We start from the raw sequence: 13,401 nt of genomic DNA, 5'->3' as shown, positions 1-13,401 counted from the left end.
TTTCTTCCTAAGAAGTTCCTGCATGAAGTCTGCCTCATAATAATAAAGAATACAAGTCAGCAAGTACAGGGGCACAGTTTGTTCCCATTGGGATGCCGACAGTTTGTTGAAAAACATGTCCTCCGAACGTAACAAATATGTTGTCAATCAAGAAATCAAGCATCTTGATAATATCAGTTTCAGAGAATTTTTTGTATGAATCAGAGTGATTCTTTACAAAGTAGGAGTTATCCCTCCCTAAGACAAGATACTTGTATCAACGTTGGCCATTCTTTTTTATGAAGCAAAGTAATACCAACTCTTTTAATTTGTCTTTTAGTTTGGAATGTGGAATACTTGTGTAAAGAGTAGAAAAGTCAAATGTTTTAATACTGTTACAAGATGAAAGAGAGTTAGATTGTATGTACAAATGTACTCTAAAAGATCTTTGGAATTTTTAAGTATCCACATCTGATTCACGTCACCTCTAGAATAGGCAGTTTCACAATAACTTTGAAGCCCGTCTTTGACTGCTGATAAGGCCAAATAAAAAAGCATGTGTGTTTCCTGTTTCCCTACCTACCCTATATTTTAAGCTTAGAAATAGCCTACCCTACAGTTTTTTTGGGTCATTTTTCAATAAGCACTGTTAAAGTCAGGATTTCTCTCCATAGACTCAATGTAAAAAAAAATGGTAAAATAAAAAAAAAAACCTACCTACCTACCCTATTTTTTTCAAAGATGAAACAGGAAACACACATATTATTTTATTTGGCCTAAAACAGGTTAATAATTTAGAAAGCGGTTTCGTGGAGAACTTGGAAGACCCAGCAATATACCGTTGTTTGTAAGGACACTTATGTAGTTTAGGTATCCAATACAGTGATGGAAGATCCAGTTAAAGTCATTGGGAGGCAAAATACAGCTAATAACAAAAGTGTTAATATGTTTATACTTATTTGTTTTCAAAGTAGGGGCAGAGGGGAACAGACTTAATGGACGAACAGATATAGGAAGGGGGGTAGGACTTTTATCTTGACTCCAGGATCGGGTGTTTTTAAGAAGGGGATTTCAGGATTGACCCTTTCATGCCTTTCAGGATCTTAGAATTCTTTTTTTGAATTTTTGAATGTCAGGATTTAAAATTATTTAAATTCAAGACCTCAGGATTTCATATTTTTAAGCTCAGGATTTCAGGATCAGGACCCCTCCTCCTACTGTCCTACTTCTACTTCTTCTATGTGGTTAATCTGCAGTCGGAAATTCCATAACACAAATATACTGTGCGCACGTGTGTCAACCAGTACATGCCAAGTTAAAAATAACAAACTTTGTGAATTTACAGGAACAAAAACAAATAAAAGTATGTGATGTTTGCAACAACTGTACAGGGTTAAAATCAGGTATCAATAGTTACGCCAGGAACTGCCACACACAGACCCGAAAGGCAACATTCAGGTAGTTGGTTCCAGTCAACAATTGTTCTTGGGATGAAACTGTATTTATAGGCATCCGTTGAAGTGCTGAATCTTGAAAACCTGTCTCTGGTATTGTCAGGTTGTTACAGTTGATCTCCTGATGTAATCAGGAATAATGACCGATGCTTCTCCGTGTAAGATCTTATAAAGGAGTATGAGCCTGGCTCCTTGTCTGCGTGTTACTAGTGTTGGCCAGCCAAGTGTCTGTAGGATGTTGGTTACAGTTCCTGGTTCCCTAGAATAGGTTGATGTTACAAATCGGGCAGCTCTTCGTTGTACCATCTCGATTTGGTTAATATGGCACTTTTTATATGGGTCCCACACTGCAAGGTGAGGTCAGACTAATGTTTTGTATGTGCTCTCTTTTATGTCTTGTGGGCACTTATTTAAGTTCCTTCTTAAAAATCTAAGTGTTCTGTTGGCTTTTGATGTTGCTTTTGTTATATGGTGGTCCCAATTCATGTCCTCTGATAGTTCTAAGCCGAGGTATGGATAGTGCTGAACAGTTTCCAGGTAATGTCCCATCTCATGGTAGTTGTGAACGACAGGGTTGCGTTTTCTTGTTACCCTAAGGATGAAAGATTTTGCTGGATGGAATGTGATCTGCCAGCGTCTTGCCCATTCTACCAGTTGCGTAAGGTCTTGTAGTAGCTGCTGGCATGTATCTGAGTTGTGGACGCTTCTGTACAAAAGGGAGTCGTCAGCAAACAGTTGTAGACTGGTACATGTATATCGCCTATGTTGTTGATGTACAGCAGGAAACATGAGGGTCCAAGGACCGTCCCCTGGGGTACACCGGAACGTACTGCTTTCATATCACTCATTTCACCATCTACACAAACTCGTTGATTTCGTTTGGTAAGCCATGTGCTAATCCAACCAAGAACATCTCCACGGATACCGTAGTAGCTCATTTTCTGCAATAGCCGCTGGTGTGGGACTGTGTCAAATGCGTTGGAAAAGTCTAAGACAAGCATATCTATTTGTTCTCTCATGTCCAGAGATTGTGCCACTGATTCTATGGTGTTCACCAGTTGAGTTTCACAGGAATGACAGGAGTGATGTTGTCTGAAACAGTGTTGGGGGTACAAGTCAAATCGGCACCTGGTCACTTCGGCACCCATAGAAAAAGTCAAATCGGCACCTGGTTAAATCGGCATCTAGACTAATCGGCACCTATTTAAAGTCAATTCGGCATCCAATAATATTTGATATGATATATGGGACTGGGACTTTTATGCTAAGTTAGTAATTTAAGTATACTTGCATAATAGTCCCAGATATATATAAATAATTCTAAAAATGTATAAATTCGATCATGATCTATTTTGGGGGTTGGATATTGTCATGCATTACATGTTAAAAAGCATCAAGCAGTAAAAATACAAAATGACAAAAGTCAATCAGGCCAACCTTAAAAATATGTTTGTTTGCAGTTTTCCGACTGTACCTTCAGACTGAAGGGTCGGTAGGTAGGAAAAATATTTTATTTTATCAGCCAAAATACAGTTTAAACAAGCAGTTACACTAAAGCAAGTTTCTTGTGAAGAAAAAACATTTTAAAACAACAAACACTGGACATGCTGAAAACCAACATCAAATGAACAGGCATTTTCAGATAAAAAACTTTTTAACCAAAACTGAAACTTTAACATAGTGTCATTATCTAATTTATGACATAAAATATGGTATAATTATTAAATACTGGAACACTTATAAACAAGGAATGTCATGACTAGAACTGTTTTAAAGAAATATATTCAGACATGTATGCTTCTTGACTAGAATGTTTTCATGAGTAGAGTATTGTCATCAGAAAAATGTATATATTATAGATTTATAAGACAATTATTAAAGAGTGTATTTTTAATAAAAAAAAAAATAACCATTGAAGCTTCCTCAAAATGATTTCCAAAACGAAATTCTTACTTTTTATAACTAACAAGTTGCAATGAAATGTAACTGTTTCCTGTTCCCGAATTTTCCCACCAAAAAGCACATGGCTTTCAACAATTGTAAACATAGCAGTCAATTTGTGATCATGGATTACAGCATTAATTAATTCAATTTGGATAAATAGATATTCAACTTAGGTACAGTTAAAGCAATGTTTTTACTTTCTTCGGGATTATAACTTCTTTGAAAGATCAGCTTAAAAAAAAAGCTTTTAGAAAAACAATCGTATTTTTGTTAATCAGTATAAAATTCAAGTAATTCAACATTAGTTTTATTAAGTTTACCAAAAAATACCATAAAATATTTGTAATTTTTAATATATTTTTTTATGGTACGAGTTTGCAGTGGTACGAGTTAATTTTTTTGGTACGAGTTAACATGGTACAAGTTTTCGTTGGTACGAGTTAACTTGCTACCAGCCCGCCTTATCCTAAAGGAGCATACTCATTGCAATCGAAAATAGATTTAATATAGAGAGAGTATATTTTTTTTTCAAGCTAACCATTTATTTTCTCTACATCTTTGTGTAGTTAAGGTTGCTTCTAATTGATTTGGCTTGATCTATATCCATTAACATTTCAAATGAGCCCTTCCTCCGTACAGGCGTGTTTACAGAAGATTTAAGTCACGGAGGAGTGGTTTCATCTTTGTCGTCTTCAAAACGATTTGTAGAAAATATGCCATGCTTCAATCTGCTGTCAAATTATTTAACCACTGAAATTGGTTCCATAAAGTCAGGCTCCACAGATTCTGAACCCGATTTGTTTGAGACAGAATGGTTATCGTGTCAGTTATGAATATCCGCTGCATCATCGTCAATGATATCATCACACATCATTACATGTGCCTGAATTTGTATAAACAGTTTACTAATAAACTTTTTTGTTTGTTATTTGTCTTAAAATTGACACGAAACGACAGCGTAAAGTACTCCTCCGTGACTTCATGGATACCTGTAAACAATTTCCACGTGCTTCATCATTAAATGGTCACATGAACGCTTGACGGGAAGCTAAGAAAAACCGAACTTGAAATGCGTAATTGACCCAGATTTTAAAACATTTCCGGAAAGGACCCAAAGTTCCGGATCGCTTCAATAGAGGTATTAAAAAAAAATTCTTGAATTTAAAGTAATAAAATTTTCACAGTCGGGAGGATTTTCAAGGGTCGGTCGGTAAACTGCAAACAAACAATATTTTAATTTAAGCCCAATCCCACAAAAATCCTCAAGTTTTGAGATGTAAAATCATGCCTTTAATGATTTTTCCCAGGTTTGCTCAAATTTTTGTTATAAAGTTCAATGTTTCATCTCATTAATTCAACAAAGAAACTGATTGCGCAAAGATCTTAAGTATTTGCGCAAGGCCTTCAAAAATTGCTCCTTGGGGGCTTGTAAATGAGCAGTGTTCTGAAGATAACAGACAAATGGAATTTTGATTGTCCATGAAATTGCACTGAAATGATTAATAAAGACATCTGCAGAGAGCAGATAATTCAAAATTCTATTAGAACAAAGAAATCCTAAGAATTCAATAAAAGAAGATAGGATGACTTTTTTTACATCTACAAGTAAAAAAATCTGAATGTCCTAGGGATATAACTCAGCCAATATTTTTTTTTACCTATACAAGTAAATAAAATTCACTTGTAAAAGTATCCTACAAATGTACTTATATGTGTATATTTTTTTTTACTTCTTCAAGTAAATAAAAACACTTGAATAAGTAGTAGCCCTGACTGTCATAATTGTATTAATGGAATTAGAAAATTAGTTATCAAGGTAATTTATTAAGCTACTGCGCAAAAGTTTCTAAGAATTCCCAAGTGCCCATTAAAGATAAACATTTTTGGTATATTTCACTGATGGCCACAGACCACAATTAATTCCTCTATCAGTTCTTTACAACCTTTTGCATCATTAAAAAAATTGCACCATGCACTTTTGTCAAATTTTTTGTGTGTGTAATCTATAGTCCTAGTCCAAATATATATCCAAAATTCAGAAAGATTGAAGCAATCACTTTTACAAATTTAGCCAATACACATCCATACCCCTATTGACAAGTCAAGAGATGTTCCGAAAACTGTAAATATCACCTTTTTGCACTAGGCCTAATCACTCATTCCATATCAAAATCAGTTAAAATACAACATCCAAAAATTTATTTGACCTCTCTTTCATTTCCAACCAAAAAGATTTAAGAAATGAGTGAGGAAAGGAAAGAAAAAAAAATAAGGAAAAATACACTCTAATTAAAAGGAACTATATTCGTGGACAACGAAAAGCGGGGTCATTAATTGTGGTCTTGGGCCTATTAGGGGCCTAAAACTTGACCAATTCTAATAAAACTTGGCATGATTCAAGCTTAGTATATTATAAAACAGGTTACAAAGTTTCAAAGCCATATAATACCAAATAAAAAAAATGTGACATTTTTTATATCTGAACTTTAGGTGCTGAATTGTGGCGTTGAATTAGAAAAATTAAAACTATCAAATTTTGAGCTTTTAAAAACCAAAAGATACCAAAACTAACACTTTTTAATGTCTCTATGTATAAGTTAACATCCATTTAAAGCAACAGAAAGCAAACTTCATGTATCAGACTTATGAAAAATGGCCAGAAGTTAATTTTATATGAGCCTGTGCCAAAAAATAGAGGTTTTCAATTAAGGTGAGGCCTTATATCAAATGTAATATTTTTCACTTACCACAATTTTCTGAAGTTGTTAAGTTATCAAAAAAACTTTAAACAGGTTATAAATGTACTTTTAATGGAAATATAAGTTTCAAATAGCATAACACATGTGGATAGAATGGTCTTTAGCAATGTTATGCTTAAAAAAACAGGTTGTCAGTTTAGGCCGTTCCCTACATTTGCATATTTAAAAGCATATAAATGATATGGGAGATTGAGATATACTTCTTTTTGCTAAAATCTGTGCTTAGATATGATAAAACATGGAGCCTGGATGTAACAAGACTGTCACTTTCAACTATATATGTAGACAGTATGGTCTGATGCAAAGTTTATTAACTTTACTGTTTAAAAACTGAATGAAATTTCAGCCTCAAAAGGCCAATGATTTAACCACTAGCTATCAAACAGAAGAAATTAAAGGTAGTCTGTGAAACAAAAATGGTTAAGCAACCAGTAATAAGTGTTTTTGATGTAGGTTCAGTGCAATCTGTTTTGGAATACAACTTTTAAGTGCATAGAACTTCACATTTCACCTGCTGTGTATACTGACCGTTAGACTTAGACTATTAAAACAGCACATTTTGCACTCTTTAAATGTTTTTATCTACTTTTTTTTGTGTTCAGAGTTCACAAATAAGTTAAACAACTGAAATAAATACCACAAACACAAATAGATATCAGAAAAAAAACTGTCAGAGAGAAATTAAGCATGCTGTTTTTGAAAAACTAGTGAAAAAAGTGAAAAAGCTACATTTTGGGCATTTAACCTGAAAAGTGACTTTTTCACAAAATTTCTATCAAATGAAAGTGAAAATCATTTCTTCTCGTGTAGTTTGACAAATCAATACCAATAGATCATTCAGAAAAGATGCCAAAGTAAAAATTCAAAATTTGCTGAAATGCACCTCTTAGGCCACAGACCACAATTAATTCCTCTATCAGTTCTTTACAACCTTTTGCATCATTAAAAAAATTGCACCATGCACTTTTGTCAAATTTTTTGTGTGTGTAATCTATAGTCCTAGTCCAAATATATATCCAAAATTCAGAAAGATTGAAGCAATCACTTTTACAAATTTAGCCAATACACATCCATACCCCTATTGACAAGTCAAGAGATGTTCCGAAAACTGTAAATATCACCTTTTTGCACTAGGCCTAATCACTCATTCCATATCAAAATCAGTTAAAATACAACATCCAAAAATTTATTTGACCTCTCTTCTTTCATTTCCAACCAAAAAGATTTAAGAAATGAGTGAGGAAAGGAAAGAAAAAAAAATAAGGAAAAATACACTCTAATTAAAAGGAACTATATTCGTGGACAACGAAAAGCGGGGTCATTAATTGTGGTCTTGGGCCTGATAACCAACATATGTTATTACAGATTCAGGAAAAAAGAGAAGACAACTCATGAAAGTGTCTGTAATAACAACATGCATGTTATTTTTCCCTGATAACTTATTTAAGTTAGACCCTTGACTGATGTATGTCCACATAATACACAAATAAACTGAAAAAAAACTGGGTATATTATTGGAGAACTTCATTCAAGAATGTATGTAATCAAGGTGTGTTGATATGCATTTTTTTTTTTAAAACATTTTGATTAGGTAAGTGGGTATTGATTCCACTAATATGATTGACAACTGTCATTATCACTAAACAATATATATATGGAAGTTTTTAACGACCTTGACTGGCTTTTCAGCCCTCGCACGGTCAGCTCGGTGCCCGAAGGCGATTGGTGAGCGTTTGAATATTTTGTGCCGTGGGTCAGGAACGGGTAGCAAAGGACGCCGAATGGAGGCCGCCATCTTGGTTTTGTTGAGTTGATTTTGTTTTTGACTAATTTGGTGTTACTTCTTCACTAACGGCTGCTTTCAGGGCCAGTTTGGTCAGCTTGGCAGCCCGCTAGCCTCGATGATGGAGTACTGTTAGATGATCTCGGACGTAGTTCAAAAGATGACAGGAAGCATTATCAGGACCAAAGCCGTGAGGCAGTGAAATGTAGGTCGTATCACCCAACAGCCTAGGATACAGCCCTCGGACGTTAATCGGCATGACACTCCCCATAATATACAATGGTTTTGGAGGCATGTTAACGCAGGTACGCCAACTACTACGTCTATCTGTACGGCATGGATTGGTGTCTGTCATCTTAAGTAGTAAGTCGTTGATATCTAACTGTAAACCCTCATCGAAGATAGCGGGTAAAGGAGAGCTGGCCCAGCACGTCCGTTCAGCTGTAATGACTGAGACGTGATGATGTGATGTGATGTCACTAAACAATCAGAGACAAGGTGGACCTTTAATTACAATGCCCCATCTCCTAAACTGCCAATCAAATTGACCACATTACCTATCAACCTCAGTCTTACATAATTATACAGACAACTCCAATATGCATCTAATTCCTAATACACAAGTATTTGACCTCATAATTGAATACACAAATGTGTATATTAGATGTTTGATATTTATAAGGATGATAGATTTATTTATTGCCAATTACTTTTGATCTACATTACTTAAAGTGATTCTGTAAATTATATCTGAAAGATAAATGATTAATGGATTAACAAGGTCTTAAAAAAAATGAAATATGAATATAAATATGAATATGTAAAAGGTATTCAAGTATGGCCTATAATTTACTTGATAAATTTCCGATGATTAATCATCTGTAATTAATCAACAATTTAGATTAGTTCACTTTTTTATCAGGAATTGGCTTGAAACAGTTTTAAAATTTATAAACTTTTAATTATAACAAACCTTATTTATTAGTTTAATTTATTTCCCCTCAATCACTATGTCTATTTTAGTCATTTGAATTCTTATTAGAAGTAAATATATATTTTTGCAATCAAGAAAGAATCCACATTTCAATAAAATAAGTTTTTTAATTAGTTTACATTTAAAAATAAAATTGAAAATGCCCTGTGTTGAAAAATACTTTTAAATCTGATCAAAAGGCACTCTGAATCCTTTAATTTTCAATGCCATATAACCTCTGTTTCAACTTTCAAAATGCCCCAAAACAACATTTTTAGATTATTTTTGTTGGCACTTTAAAGCTTTTAGCTGTTGGTCTAAATTTATGTTTTACAAGGATAGTTGATAACATTTACTAGAAGAGTTTTTGCATTTTTTTTTTTTTTTTTTAAACATATTCCGAACTGGCAACATAATTTCGATAGATATATACTGCAGTTTAAATAAAATTGTGCAAATTTAGAGACTCATATTATTTAATTTGAGCTCATTTTATCCTCACACTGGAAAAGCAAGTTTCGTTCTAAAGACCTGCTGTAAATGCAATTTTCAGCAATAGTGCTTTATAAATGTTCATTTTTCCCACCCATACCTTAATATGAAATAATTCAAACTACTGTTCTAATCTTTCCATGAGTGATATCCATCACTTTGATTTTGGATGACCAATGCATTTGAATGGGGACATATAGTTGGAACCCCCCCATTTGTTGTACTGGGTTAGGTTTTTGTGGTCTAATAATGTTTTTGAATAAAATCTTACTATTAGATTGTATCATATAATACATAGTTGTGAAAATATGACAGAAATATGCGAAACAAAAGCCGGTGTTACATTGTGTTTTCACTATGTACTTCATTTTGTACTTGATTAAAGTTATTAATTAATTGAAACGAAAATTTATCAAGACATCAGTCACATAATGTTGAGAAAACTTTAAATGAGGCTTAAATTAAAATATTGTTTGTTTGCAGTTTACCGACCGACCCTTGAAAATCCTCCCGACTGTGAAAATTTTATTACTTTAAATTCAAGAATTTTTTTTTAATACCTCTATTGAAGCGATCCGGAACTTTGGGTCCTTTCCGGAAATGTTTTAAAATCTGGGTCAATTACGCATTTCAAGTTCGGTTTTTCTTAGCTTCCCGTCAAGCGTTCATGTGACCATTTAATGATGAAGCACGTGGAAATTGTTTACAGGTATCCATGAAGTCACGGAGGAGTACTTTACGCTGTCGTTTCGTGTCAATTTTAAGACAAATAACAAACAAAAAAGTTTATTAGTAAACTGTTTATACAAATTCAGGCACATGTAATGATGTGTGATGATATCATTGACGATGATGCAGCGGATATTCATAACTGACACGATAACCATTCTGTCTCAAACAAATCGGGTTCAGAATCTGTGGAGCCTGACTTTATGGAACCAATTTCAGTGGTTAAATAATTTGACAGCAGATTGAAGCATGGCATATTTTCTACAAATCGTTTTGAAGACGACAAAGATGAAACCACTCCTCCGTGACTTAAATCTTCTGTAAACACGCCTGTACGGAGGAAGGGCTCATTTGAAATGTTAATGGATATAGATCAAGCCAAATCAATTAGAAGCAACCTTAACTACACAAAGATGTAGAGAAAATAAATGGTTAGCTTGAAAAAAAAATATACTCTCTCTATATTAAATCTATTTTCGATTGCAATGAGTATGCTCCTTTAGGATAAGGCGGGCTGGTAGCAAGTTAACTCGTACCAACGAAAACTTGTACCATGTTAACTCGTACCAAAAAAATTAACTCGTACCACTGCAAACTCGTACCATAAAAAAATATATTAAAAATTACAAATATTTTATGGTATTTTTTGGTAAACTTAATAAAACTAATGTTGAATTACTTGAATTTTATACTGATTAACAAAAATACGATTGTTTTTCTAAAAGCTTTTTTTTTAAGCTGATCTTTCAAAGAAGTTATAATCCCGAAGAAAGTAAAAACATTGCTTTAACTGTACCTAAGTTGAATATCTATTTATCCAAATTGAATTAATTAATGCTGTAATCCATGATCACAAATTGACTGCTATGTTTACAATTGTTGAAAGCCATGTGCTTTTTGGTGGGAAAATTCGGGAACAGGAAACAGTTACATTTCATTGCAACTTGTTAGTTATAAAAAGTAAGAATTTCGTTTTGGAAATCATTTTGAGGAAGCTTCAATGGTTATTTTTTTTTTTATTAAAAATACACTCTTTAATAATTGTCTTATAAATCTATAATATATACATTTTTCTGATGACAATACTCTACTCATGAAAACATTCTAGTCAAGAAGCATACATGTCTGAATATATTTCTTTAAAACAGTTCTAGTCATGACATTCCTTGTTTATAAGTGTTCCAGTATTTAATAATTATACCATATTTTATGTCATAAATTAGATAATGACACTATGTTAAAGTTTCAGTTTTGGTTAAAAAGTTTTTTATCTGAAAATGCCTGTTCATTTGATGTTGGTTTTCAGCATGTCCAGTGTTTGTTGTTTTAAAATGTTTTTTCTTCACAAGAAACTTGCTTTAGTGTAACTGCTTGTTTAAACTGTATTTTGGCTGATAAAATAAAATATTTTTCCTACCTACCGACCCTTCAGTCTGAAGGTACAGTCGGAAAACTGCAAACAAACATATTTTTAAGGTTGGCCTTGTAAGAAAAATTTACTTATACAAGTAAATTTTTGAGAAAATTAAGGGGAGCTTATTCAAACATTATTTATTTACTTATATTTATAAGTATATTTTTTTTTACTTCTTCAAGTGAATAAAATAAAATTGTACAAGTAGTACCCCTGACTGTATGATTTACCATGGTAAATCAATGAGACAAGGCTTTTAAGGGAAATTAAGCTGTAATAACAAGGCTTATGTTATAACAAGCATGTAATTTACTGTATCAGAGTAAATGAGACACTTGGAATCTTGCACAGTGCCTCATTACAAGCTCTGATCATCATTTCTTACAATGAATTGAAATACATTCTTATGCAAGTCAGAGCAAAGCCTTTAAAGAGATATAGAGAAGCTGCAATAACACCCATTGGTTATTGCAGGAATGTATTTTCTGTAATAACATAGGTGTACTATTCATGATTGGTAAGCTATGAGCTGTTATATATTTGCAAAGATTAGTATACATAAAGAAAATTATAATATCAATAGAACTTGAGAAAAATTTAACAAAATAAAGGTTGTATATTTTCCCTTTGAAACATGTAACATACATATGTTATTACAGTTTTTTTGATATTTCAGCTCACAATAACAACATGTATGTTTTTTTTCTCTAATAACTTATTTAAGTTAGACCCTTGACTGTACATGAGAACCATAGGGACCTATATTTTAGTGTGAATACATTTAGTAACAGTAGCTAACCTGTCCTGTTGTTAGGCAGGGTGGTGCCTAAGTAAAGATTTAGAACAAGTTCTAATCTTTCCAAAAAAGGGGGGGTTCCAACCCCCCTCCTCTGGATCCGCATCTATATGGTATCAGGAGAAAATTAGAATTTAAACATTCATGTACACAACATATATATATAAATTTAACATGGGTGCCAAATTGACTACATCAAGTGCCGATTTAACCAGGTGCCGATATGACTATACTGGGGGCTGATTTGACCAAGTGCCGATTTGACTAGAACAGGTCAGGAATAACCACCAATTGGTGGATTATACCTCAATTGACGTATAATCCACCAATTGAGGTTTATTGGTATAGACCAATTGACGTATAATGCAACTTTTTTGTAATAAAATGCTAGTGTGAGATAGGAGCATGATTTTGCAACTTGCAACCTATTATATGACCCTTATTGAGTCCTCCAAAAGTTTCAGTTTTGTCAAAGCCTGCTGCATGTCTTGAGAATGCATGAGTACAACAATTCTTTTGTTGAAACATTTGTACATTTGACCATTATTGACTCTTGATAATGAAAGTCAAGTATTAACAAAGAGGTCCATTCACCTGTTGAGTTGTACTCATGATCACACGACTGCAGACAGTAAGGATGTCCATTGACAGGTGATTACAGGTAAATTTGCCAATCAAGAATTGACAAGATAACAATAGAAGAAACTGCATATACAATTATTGATTAAATGCAGTATGTTATGTCACTATACTAAACTAGGAATGTTTGACAAGTTTTCATACCATAATATGGTTTAAAGAAAACAATGCTCCATTTTGGTAGAATAATTTGATTTGAAAAACAAAGAATTATACACCAATTGGTCTATACCATTATACCTCAATTGGTGGATTATACGTCAATTGAGGTATAGTCCACCAATTGGTGGTTATTCCTGACCTGTAGAATTCAGTGTTTGTAGTCCACTAAAATGTTGTGTTTTTCCAAGTGGTTAATTACATGGCGATAGATGATATGTTCCATTGTTTTACAGCATATAGATGTCAGAGAAACGGGCCTGTAGTTGACTGCTTGTGT

The 13,401-nt window shown here is 33.3% G+C and overlaps 1 protein-coding gene across 1 annotated transcript in view; it reads right to left on the bottom strand.

Moving 5' to 3' along the window:
- Nucleotides 1-13,401, bottom strand: part of LOC134728075 (spindle and kinetochore-associated protein 2-like) — a 38,423-nt gene that overhangs the window by 24,556 nt on the left and 466 nt on the right. The gene's annotated exons all lie outside the window — the stretch shown is intronic.

This window comes from Mytilus trossulus, chromosome 8 (assembly GCF_036588685.1).
Source record: "Mytilus trossulus isolate FHL-02 chromosome 8, PNRI_Mtr1.1.1.hap1, whole genome shotgun sequence".
Classification (NCBI taxonomy): domain Eukaryota; kingdom Metazoa; phylum Mollusca; class Bivalvia; order Mytilida; family Mytilidae; genus Mytilus; species Mytilus trossulus.
The sequence above is the reverse complement of the archived record's forward strand: the minus strand, read 5'-3'. Positions and strand labels throughout refer to the sequence as shown.